This window comes from Melospiza georgiana, chromosome 5, assembly GCF_028018845.1.
Source record: "Melospiza georgiana isolate bMelGeo1 chromosome 5, bMelGeo1.pri, whole genome shotgun sequence".
Classification (NCBI taxonomy): Eukaryota; Metazoa; Chordata; class Aves; order Passeriformes; family Passerellidae; genus Melospiza; species Melospiza georgiana.
The window spans coordinates 53,334,969-53,347,038 of NC_080434.1; positions in this window are offsets into that span (position 1 = coordinate 53,334,969).

A 12,070-nucleotide genomic window follows, 5' to 3' on the forward strand; every position below is an offset into this window, starting at 1 on the left:
AAGTATATTCTGATATCTGAATAGAGAGGAACTACTTAAAGGAACAGTTTAATGTATATCTTGATTTAGTAAGTGAAAAGGATGGACAGGAAGGGTCACTATCAGCTTTTACAGCCCTGAAAATACCTAAAATAATGAGCCAAGTTAATACCTGAGTACCTTCTTGTGGTATTTCTTGATTCTCCCATTGCTGAGAGGAATAAATGAATCTGACTCCTTGTCTTTAGAGGGCTAATTTATTATTTCATTATCTGTATTATATAAAAGAATTCTACACTAAACTATACTAAAGAATAGAGAAAGGATACAGACAGAAGGCTAAAAGATACCAATGAAAAACTCGTGACTCTCCTCAGAGTCTGACACAGCTGGATGTGATTGGCCATTAAGTCAAAACAATTCTCATGTTGGATAAACAATCTCCAAACCACATTCCAAAGCAACAAAACCCAGGAGAAGCAAATGAGATAATGTTGTTTTCATTCTTCTCAGAGGCCTCTCAGCTTCCCAGGAGAGAAATCCTGGGCAAAGGGATTTTTCCAGAAAATATGACGGTGACACCTTCTAAGCATCCATACAGCCTTTAAAGTAGCAGAAATGACTATGCAAACCAGAGACTGGGGTTATCAGACAGATTTTTTAGTAAAGCTAAACCCAGCCACACAAGGATGCAACCTCTGTTAGCTCACTGATCTGACTGTCAGAGTATCCACCTAACTTATATGGAATTTGTCTTGCTTACCCACTCCTCTGTGAAGGTGTCTTTAACACACAGTCCACTTCAAAATTCTTCAGAGGAGCTTAATATTTCTTTAGAGACAGGACTGGGACACAGGCAAGTGTCCCTGTCTGCTGTTCCTGGTAGCAATACAAATACCCCATAGGTGTTGGTCAGATCCCATCGGGCCACTGCGCTCCTTACAAGAGTCAGTTTCCACCAAAACATTTTGGTGGCCAAAAAAACAACCTAACTCCTTAATTCTGACCTGATGGACTCCCTGAAGGATTCATGGTTGGGTTTTTTTGTTCCTGTGACTTCCCTATTCAGCACAAAAGCAATGGACAGGCTGCCAAGCAGCCTTCATCACCCTGAGTCCCATCCCTCAGCCCCTGGGTACCAGCCCGCCTGGGATTAACGATTACCCAACAACAAAGCAGCTGAACTTTAATTCTCCTGCTCATGGGAATAAAGCCCCAGAGTCCATGATTAAATCAACCTGGTTTTCAGACACTCTGGAGCTCTGAAGCACATTTTATAACCAGCTAAGCAAACTACACAAAGCTTTAATTTTCAGTTAAAGCCTCTGCAATGTGGTGTTCCTTTTCCATGGGGGAGACTGAATTGCTTGCTATCCTGTCTTTACTTGCCAGTGTCAATATTTCCTTCAGTTAAGAAACAACTGCTGCTCTAACAAATTGCACAAATCTGCTGAACATCCCATGTGTGACTCCAAGGCTAGACATAGGTAAACATTCCCTTTTTCTATAATAAAAAACATTTATTTAAAAAATAATTCTGATGTTTTAAACACACCGGGAGATTTTTCTGTATTTTGGATAGATGCATGCTCAGGCACATTCTTGCAAAATATTACATCAACAGATGTGCCTTTGTACTTTATAGGGGTCTGTACAAACTGATAAACCATAAAGACAAAGCTAAAACTTGAAATACATGGAGTTATTTGTCTGTGCTTTAAACATCTTCCACAGTGAATATTTTCCTGCTTAAGATGATCCAAGAGTTCATTAACCATGAAAACCACACCTGTACTTGTTTAAATGCTATTCTTTTAACTAGAGAATTTGACAACAACACCAACACCTGCTCTTAGGTAGATTGGAAAAATGAAGCAGGCAGAAATGTTTACATTCACTATAAAAAAAAAGAGGATTTTTCCAGATGTTAAACTGTATCCTTGGTTCCTGTTCTTTGCATTATCTGTTTTTCCTTACTGTTACATTTAACTGTAAATTATTATTCTATACTGTACATTTCTACTATAAAAAAATCTTTCCAGGAGATGAATAAAGTGCAACAAGAGAGTTCAAACAATTAATTGCCTTTATTAGCCTGTACATAATTCAGCCCTTTGTAGTTTGGGAATTTTTGCTTACAGGGAACACAGAAAGTATCTTTTTGTGTACCTGCTTCTGCATGGTCCTGAACTAATTGGGCAATGTCTCACAAATTGCATAATTGGCTGAACATTCCTAGCCTTCTGATTTTAATCAGGAACACATGGTGCATATCAATAGTCTACTTCATTACGCCTCAAGAAGATCCAGGGTACTGTCCATTTTCAATTAAATTGTATTTTAAAAGAACAGCAACTTGACCTTTTGGAATACCACATAATAGGTTTAAAAACTTAAGCAGCTTTGGGTTTTTTTCCCCTGGAATAGCTAACTAACAAATAGAAATAAGCACCCCTTATTGCAGTATGTCACCAAGGATCAGCCTTTGGATCCATTGGCTCTGTCTTGTGATGGTAATAACACCTGAAAAAAAAAAATCAATTGCAACAGAGTACAGACCTGTGTGTCTTTACAGCCTTGGAGCTTCCTGTTAGCATTGTTTACTAGAAGCCACGAAAGAAAAAGAGTGGGTGTGATCAAACAGCAGAACATGGAGAGGGCTCCAATCCCAAAAGGCTCACCCTTTTAACTGACAGCAGCATGCAAGAGAACAATAATGAAAAAGCCTTTCTAAAGATAATGAGCAGATCTCTGCCAGAGCTGGGAACAGAACATGCATCTTTGAAGTAGTCAATTCTATTTATTTCTCCTTAATTCCAACTCTGAAATATCTATTATTTTAAGATTCTCATTAGATCCCTGAAAATCCGTAAAACAGCCAAGAAGATTTTACCATCAGCATAATTTTCCTCTAATTCGGATTACAGGGATTCTTTTTGTTTACCTGTGGTGACAGCAGTTGTCAGCCAGTATTGCTTTGTGCATGATCCAAAAGAAATGAATCAGTAGCAAGCCATTAGATAACCAAAACAGCACTGCTCAGGAACTTTTAGCTACATGAGGTTTCACAAAACTGAATAAAATCCATGAGAGGCTTTTACTGGAATATATCAGCAGCTCTGGGAGACCTCACAGAAAAAAAATCATGCCCCTCCAGGATGTGCTGGCCATGCTTCTGAAGGCTCTCTGGTCTCTGCAGCTGATGGGTTTTGGTTGAACAGCTGGCTCACAAAAGTTGCATATATCTGTGATTCATATGTCCCAATGTTTAGGAATAATACTTCTCTCCAGCTTGAATCCACTGTGGCCTTGTGTAAGTGAAAAGTGACAAAGCCCAGCCACATCTCTAGAGCTCAGAAACAATCCCACACAGTGTGCTTGTTCATCACCAAATGAGATGAAACCACAAAACAAAATAAAAAATTATAAAAGTATTCACTAAGCACAATAGCCTAAACAAATGGTACAGAGTATCTCTGCAGCTGAGGTCAGAGGTGATTTAAGTTTATGTAACTGATTATTAGAAACTTTAAATGTCCTTGACCTATTTCAATAGAACTATTCCCTCATCTAAAAGCATGAAGAGGCACCTACCACTCTCCAGCTAGGAATTCATTTGGCAGAGGTAAGAAAACTACCCTTATTTCAGCTATAAGTATTTTTTTCTTTATTGACACGTTCTTCAGTGAAAGTCAATCCACTCTTTTGGAAGTACACTTCATTCAAAATGTCCCCCACATGTAGCCAAAAGATTTCTAAAGAAAAAAGGAACAAAATTAAACCTCTTAGAGGAGTATATTGTGGACACTATGGAATATTTATAGAGCATCCTTCTGGGCCGTGGAAAATCAGAAGCCTAACTTCAAATATTCTAATATTCTATTTTGTTGCTGACAGAGGAACATTTGGACTTCAGGGTAAAGTTAGCATTTGTGAATGCTTATTCTCCTGTCCCACCTGCCTTCAAAAGAAACACCTTTAAAACCCTGGTGTGGATAGTTTTCCAAGTTTAAACCAAAAATATTTGTGGATAGCTCAGCTGGACTGCCAAAGGCATCAGGGTCCAGGATGAACAAGACAAGTTATTCTTTGTCATTCTTCTCAAGTATTCTCTCATGAGAAAAAAACCACATGTATCCAGATGCCATAGCAGCCAACTGACACTAATTACATCCAGGATAGACCAAAGATGCAATTCATCAATAAAGATAATTAGGGATTTCAAAGACTTACTAGTTAATATACTGAGTTTTTGTCACTGTAAGTCTTGAAACAAAATGTAATGTCATTTTAAAAGCTGTGTTTCTTATCTCAATAAGAATCTATGCTGTAATTATGGAGTTCAGTACCCTGGTCTGGCCTGTACAGGAAGTCAGATGAGACAATCCTAATGGTTTATTCTAAACTCTAAATCAGTGAATAAAGAAATAGCAAATATCTCCACAACTAGACATAAAAATAGGTTGATCATAATAAAAACAAAGGATCAAAAGAATGGAAAAGTGTTGGGTTTGCCTACTAACATTCAGAAACATGACCAAAAAAACCACTTGGAGTACTAATCACTGTAAATTATTTAAAAAGCAAAAGAAAAATATAAACAACAATAAAACCAAAATCTTCTACCAACACTTGGCCATCTACTTCAACCCCAGGAAGGGCATTGCTTTCTGTGTGTTTTATTGTTTTGTTTGATTTGTCCTAAAGGTCACAAAGCAAGATTATCTTCTCTTCTGCGCAGGGCTATTGGACACCTTAATAGACTTCATTATATGAGCCATTTCTCTGACATTCAGCTAACATTTGACTGTTTGTGACCTCTCCTGAAGTGACAGAAAATACGTGCAAATCTACCTAGGAATACAATACATGTTGGTAGAGAGCAGAAAAGAAATTTCAGGTGGAAGCAACATCAGAATTATCCTTGACACGACCATTTTCACATGTTTCAAGTGTTCAAAAACACAAAGACTGAAAAAAGCACTACTCCAACTCTTCTTCAATACTTAAGACAGGAAAGTCAATAATGGGGTTTTTAATGTAGTGGTTTGAGCAGAAAAAGTGACTATGAAGTGAGAAAGGGATTACATTCAAAAGCGCACAACAGACTTGGGTGACTGGCACAATTTGTTTTATCTTCATTGTACTTACAAATTGATTGATAAGTAAAATGAAATAAAAGGAGTCTTACCTCAGTGTCTACTTGCAAAATGCACATTCCCCTAAAAAATAAAAAACTTAGCTGGAAAAACTTTATCCCATTGTGATTTGTACCATCATTGCCCACCCTTTACCAAAGACATTGGCTGTCACTCACCTGAAGGAATTCCTCTTTTTCAGGGCACTTGAGGACTCCAGCTCCCAGAATTACTCAGTAGTTTGGAAAATGCTAAGTGCCAGTTTGGGCCACAAGCCCTGCACAGCACTTGCCATTTTCCTGGTGTTCCTGGCCTCCTTGCCAGGTCAATCCCCTTGAAACTGTCAGATTTGCTTCAGTTCACCTCAGACAAATTTAAAAACAAAAGCCTTAAAAATTATTCCTGCAAAACAAAACATTTTGTTCTTGATTATGACGTTTAAACCACACTTTAAAACGTAAAGCATAAAATAAATAAATTGACATTTAACATAAACCTGACATAAAACATAAATGTCTTTCTCCCCTTAGACACATTCAGTTGAAGTTCAGCACTTTCTAAAGAAAGGTGACAGTTGAGTTTCAGCATTCACAGATCCATCAGAAGCAATGTGCAAACTACAAACTGAAAAACATCACTTGGAAGAATTGTCTTTCAGAAGGGAACCTCTTTGAGACTTTATTCAGCAACAGAAGCTAAAAGGGCAGCAGCTCAGTAGCACTCCTTCTCTGAAACATTTTCATTTCCAGATGACCTAAAAGGTTAGCTTAGAAGCTAGCAATCTATCCTTCATAAATATGCCTTTTTAACTTTTAATATTACTTTAATTTTTCTTGAAGACTATTCCTCTCATACTAGTAACACTGATGACAGAGCTGGCCCTTAGGAAGCTCCCTGTTCTTCTCTATTAGTCTGGGGAGTACAGCTGTCTCCAAAATAAAGAGATACCCAGACTGCATAAATTACTTTCATATTCATGTTTCAGTACTTGAAGTATGTTAGGTGATGTATTAAGTACTCAAATGTACTCACATGTCTGACTTTGCCAAACCCCATTCTCAAACTAAACTCATTCTTTGCAAACCAAGTATTCCCCTCCCTTTAAAACTAAAATCCACTGGTCTCAAAGCACTCCTGGCAGATTAATCTTCATCAAGAACACAGTGGAGCTTTCATTTTCTCTTACAAGACCAAACAGTGGTATCTCCTATTCTTCTAAGAGCCACAAAATGCACACTCAACCATCTCCTTTGGGGAATTAAAACCCACAACACTTGCTTCTCTGGAGAATCTTCTAACTAATGAGATTTATCTGACCAGCTAAGAGCAAGGGCACGAATCAACAAAGAGCAAGGGCATAAATCAATAGCCTAATAAGTTAGGACTCCTGCTCCTGTGCCTGGATTCTAGTAAAGAAGAACATGGCCTCAGCCTCTGGGGAAAACATAAAAAGTTTCTGAAGGAAAAAATAAAAATAAAATCCACCTTTCCCAGCTGAATACTCCTGTCAGTATTAGTGAGAGTCACACACCCTGAGATTCTCACCATTATCAGTTAAAATTCTCCTTACTTCAGTTTGAAACAGGGGACAAAGAGCCCTCCACCAGCCCTGGGGGCTGCCACAGTCACTGCTGATTGCTTGTGCCACCTCCTGGCTCTGGCCTCCAGCTCAGGTGGTGGAAGGGGGACAGCACAAAGCAGTACCAATCTGAACCAGGGATGCAGAAGCAGTAGTTCATTAGATGTCATCACAGCTCTCAGATTCTGTGCTGCAATTTGCTCTTCTGGAAAGGAGGAATGGGAGAACCAACTGCTCAAGCCCTGCAAACATAGCTAAAGGCATAAATCCACTTCCTGATCAATACAACTTTGATGATTGGTAACTATGATCAATCCCATTCCCCCTCAGGTACCTGCAAGACTTTCAGGGAATAAAGCCTACCAAATTTATTATAGAACAGTATTGCCCTCCTGTGGCCAAAGACTATGCCAAAGAACCGAATCTTATAAGGATTTCTCTGTATTTTTTTAATTTATTTGTTTCTTTCTTTGTCATGCACAGTCTGCTACCCACCTTTCTGAAAGGAGCTGACAGCTGGGAGACTCCCCTGCAAGCCTCTCCAAACCTAGATCCAAAGCTGGTTTGGGCATTTCAAGGCATAGAAGCTGAACAGAAAAATAAGCAGTAGCCATCATCCCAGTCCCTCTGGCTCCTTACATTTCTCCTGATGATGCTCTTCACATCTGAAATTATTATGTGCCTCATCTTCAGTGGTGACGTTTGATAGTGACAGCATTTCTTTCTGTGCACTGCCATTAATCATTCCTCTTTGCCTTAGATTTACTGCCGGTTTAATAATCCAAAAGTAGGATGTGCCCATTTTCAGACTAAGAGACAATCTATTTCTCCACTGGGAGCAAGTATGGACCTTCCAGACCTCCCCCAAACCCATGTAAGAAAATTTATTTTCTCTGATTTAAAAGTCTTTTGGTCCTGAGTGACTTAGCAAGCACGGTGTGAGAGTTTGCAGACACACAGAGCGACAACAGAGACTACAAAGGGGCTGACACACAGCTCCCCATGGCAACACCCCAGCTCACAGGCTACACAATTTGTGCACAAAGCAAATTACATCGTCCCACCCTTGAATACATAAAGTCCTCTCTGAAATCCCCATAACTTGCCAACAGAAGTATCACTTAACCAAGAAAATTACAACTTTTTTCTTGGATTAAATACTTGGAGATAATAAAAATCTCTTAAATATTGATCAGCCACACACCTGATAAAACACTGTTGCAATAAAGGATTTACATAAACAGTAGGACAAATGTAGCTTAAAGCAGTCTAAATTCTTCACCATTATGTCAAAGTGTTGTTGAAAACCAAGATACAGTTTCTGTGAAGATTAATTTCACTTTACATATATCATGGAATGGGCTTCCAATCTATTTTACCTGCCAACAGTCAGTTAATATGAGTCAGCTTTTCTGCCCGGCTGTCAAAGACTGAAGAAAAAAGGATAAGCAGCTCCATCTTCCTTTTCTGATTACCAGCTATGCAGTATAAGAATGATCTACCTTTTCTTTCACAATATGTGTGTCTTTAATCAAGTCTGATTTCAATTTATACATATGTTCCAGTATTTTCTACACAGGATTTTTGTGTTGCTCCATTCAAGTTAAAGAAACCAGTCACAAATAATCCATATAGCCAGAGAAAGTTGGGAATAGATCTGTGTTCAAAATATGCAAAAATATTTTCAGTCATTTCTGGAAAACAAACAGCCCAAAACATGGGACAAATCCTGGGCCACAACAGACTTACTTGGACACAGCCATAGTTTTTCAACGCACTGAATGCAGCTAACAATGACCACTCCAAAACACAATTCTTTTCTGGTTAAAATTAAAAAAAGCCTTTTTGTTTCAGATAAGTACTGACAGCAAATTTTACTTGCTGTCTAATTTATGAAAAATTAATTTTAATTATCATCTAGGAGAAACAGCATCTGCTTAGCATTAGGTTCCAGAAGAGTCTGTAGAATGTGATGAAAAATGAGGACTTCATACCCAGCTGAGTACACAGAGACAGGGAGAGCAGGATAAGGAATAATTCTCCATCTCTTGGAAGTATCTGAAAAGGTTTTTTACCTGTGCTTCCTTTCCAAGAACAGTTTGCACAGACCAAGCATACAGAACTGCAGTCTGGAAGGAAGGAGAGTATTTGAAAAGGTTTTATCCACAAGATGACAAGATGAGCAAGTGAACACAGCTCACTTGCTGATGAATTCTGTGTAATCAATGTTAAGTCACAGGCTTGCTGGCATTTTGGTTTAATTGGGCAGAGCAACTGTGTCTTCTGGATGGAGGTAAAGAAAACAGCATTTTTCCAGCTCAAGTTCCATGGCAGTCTTGCACCAAGGACATGCACAGGCCACACGTTTCAGCAATGTGTCCTGTAGGACAGGGGAAGGAGGACATTAGATATCTTCTGGGAACCCTGGAGACATCATCCATTTCCTTCTGTGTATCTTCTTCCTAACCCCATGGGAATGGACAGTCACATTTGGATGTTGCTGCTCACTCCCAAGCACAGTACACTTTTGATCATTTTAATTTTCCATCTTTTCTGATAAGTTTTTATTTTGGATGTTATCTAGGAAAGAGAAATAAAAATTAGTAAGATATTTAGATTCCCATTTATTTTTATTTTGGGCTGCTGAATTCGTCATCTGTAGTGCTCAGTATTAGTTATGCACATAACACTCTCCAGAATCATTCTTTTCATTTAACCACTTTTCCCTAGAAAACAATTTTCTTGACAATTACCCTGATTTCTTTTCTTCTTCTTTTCAGAAGCAACAGAATCCAACCGAAAAAGTGAGGATAAGAGGATGCTACCAGCTAGTACAGGCTTTTCTGCCTCTCCTCTTGCTTTTTGACCCAAGCTATGGCAAAGGAAGTCAGTTCACCATCCCTCCCACAGCACACACTCACATTTCTCTTCTGTTTGCAAGCTCAGTACTCCTTGCTGTGCTGTGAAACCCTACCTGCTCTCCTTCAAAGCACACCTCTGCCTGGATGCTGTGTACTTCAGGCAAGGAAAAAAAGTCTCTTGTTTTGGCTCCTAAGTCCTTTTTCCAGGCTGTTGTACACAGGAACTTAGAAATCTGTGAGAATTGCTCCCATTCCTGAAAATGGCATGACCTCATCTCCCTCTACAATTATTGTCCTTTTGGGTTCATTCCTCTTGAGCAGATGTTCAGTCACTGCTACTCAGGCTTTGTACATCTGAATGCCTCCTGGCCAATAAGGCTAACAAATACCCTGAAATCAGTGTTTGGCTGTTGAAGTCCTTCTAACTCAACTGCAGTCTCTGCCTCCTTGAGGAATTCTCTGTGATGCCCACTAGGAAGCACTAAGATCTCAAACATAGCAAGGGATGTATATTTTTTCTTCTAGCTCTGAAATCCTCCCTTTGAAACTTCTATAGAAAGAGTAATTATTTCAGCTGGACTGGAAGAACCCATCTGCTTATTTGCTTCATTTTCTACAGCTTCCATGACCCTTCTTCTGCCTATTTAGCTGAAAATTCAGGAACAGTAATGAGAATGAAAACTCCTCCTTTTAACATTCTCAGGTGCTTATGCCAGAGCTTGTAATACTCTAAAATGCCAAGCCACTGCTGAAGGCTGCTCACCAAACATCAAATTCCCCATGTAACAGTAACTTGAAAAATATTGCTGCTTCTCTTCACAAGTTCTGATAACAAACATTCCAGAAAATAGAGATGCTGCTGTATGTCTCAACAGATATAAAAAAAAGATACTGAGCTACATCTGAATAATGCAAACTGCAACATACAACTCCTCCTTGCGCATCTAGGAAAAGAGAGCCAGGAGTTTTGAAAGGTACAGGTGTTTGGTAAAATTTGAAAGCTATATACACAATGGAAAAGGAACTGGAGAAAAATAATGTACCTATTATGAATATAAACTTAGAAACCTGTGATGTCAATGCTAAAGCTCATGAAGGTAAGTAAACAAGGAACAGCATGACCTAAAGGAGATGGAAAGAAGAAGAAGAAGAAGAAGAAGAAGAAGAAGAAGAAGAAGAAGAAGAAGAAAGTAAGCAAGGCAGAGAAGCAAGAGGCAGAAATTATTCAAGGCAGCAGGACACAGAGGTTCTTGCTGAAGTTCTCCTGTTGTCACAGCTCACGGTGAAAATCAGCACTGCAGAAGCCATTGGCATTGCTGTCCTACATTTCTGAGGAGAAATGGGGATCAAGTGAAAATGCAGCCATACTTGGAAGGAGCCCTTAACTAAATTCCAGACAAAAAGGACACAGTTGCTCTGGCAGAAAACTGATGTAAAGGAGCACATCTGCCAGGTGTGTTTCTACACTGTGCTGTCGAATCCCAGAAAGGATGATTCAGGAGGAATGGAATCACAATCAATTATCTATAATAGGATGATGAGAGAAAAGCACAGCACTTCAGTATATGGTTTTCAAGAAGATGGCACTTGGCATTCTTCAGAATAGTTTTTGATACTTCATGTTCTGTTCCACCGAACAGCTCTTGCTTTTTTTTTTTTTTTTTATTGAATTAGATGCCACCATGAGTTCCAATGATGGGCTTCATCTCACAGAGGAGCAGCATTACTCAAGCATATGAGATACCTGTTAGCAATTCATTTTTTCATTTTACATCCATTGTTTATTTTATAGTAATAAGCTACAGCCCAAATTCCAATTAAAAGTTACCTATACATACTATTAAAAATGCAAGTAGTCTCACAGTAGTATAGTTCATGTATTAGAAAACATGAGTACCAGAATTATAAACCAAGATGGTTTCTGGGATTCTCAGTTCTTGAGAGACCACCTCCTTTCATCTCAAATCCTGAAGATGTTCAGAACCTAAACTCCATCTCACTGAAATAAAATTTCATTTCAGGAAGGGAAAGGAAATCTTGTAATTTCAATGGAGATCAATTGGGCAAGCTTTGGTCCATGTCCCTGAACTTCATGGCATCCCATGCCTTTTGATGGCTTTCACTTTGGCAAAGACTGTTTTGAGGTTTTTTTCAGTATCCATGGCATGGCACTCATATCTTCCCCTCAAAGTTCTGTCTTCCTCCTTGACTTTTTCCCCTGATTTTGCAGCATCTCTGAGGTTACTTTTGGCATGTTTTGCTTCTTTGCACTGCACCTCATGTAATCCTGATCCATTTTCCTGTAGTCACTAAATTTTCCAATTTTCTGGTTTTTTCTTCAATTGCATTTCCTTTCATCATATCTCCATTCCAGAGTGTTTGTAAGTCCTTCTACATTGGCAAAGACTTTTTTTTTTCAGTATCCATGCCATGTCCCTCATATCTTCCCCTCAAAGATGTGTCTTCCTCCTTGATATTTTCCCCTGATTTTGCAGCATCTGTGAGCTCAGTTT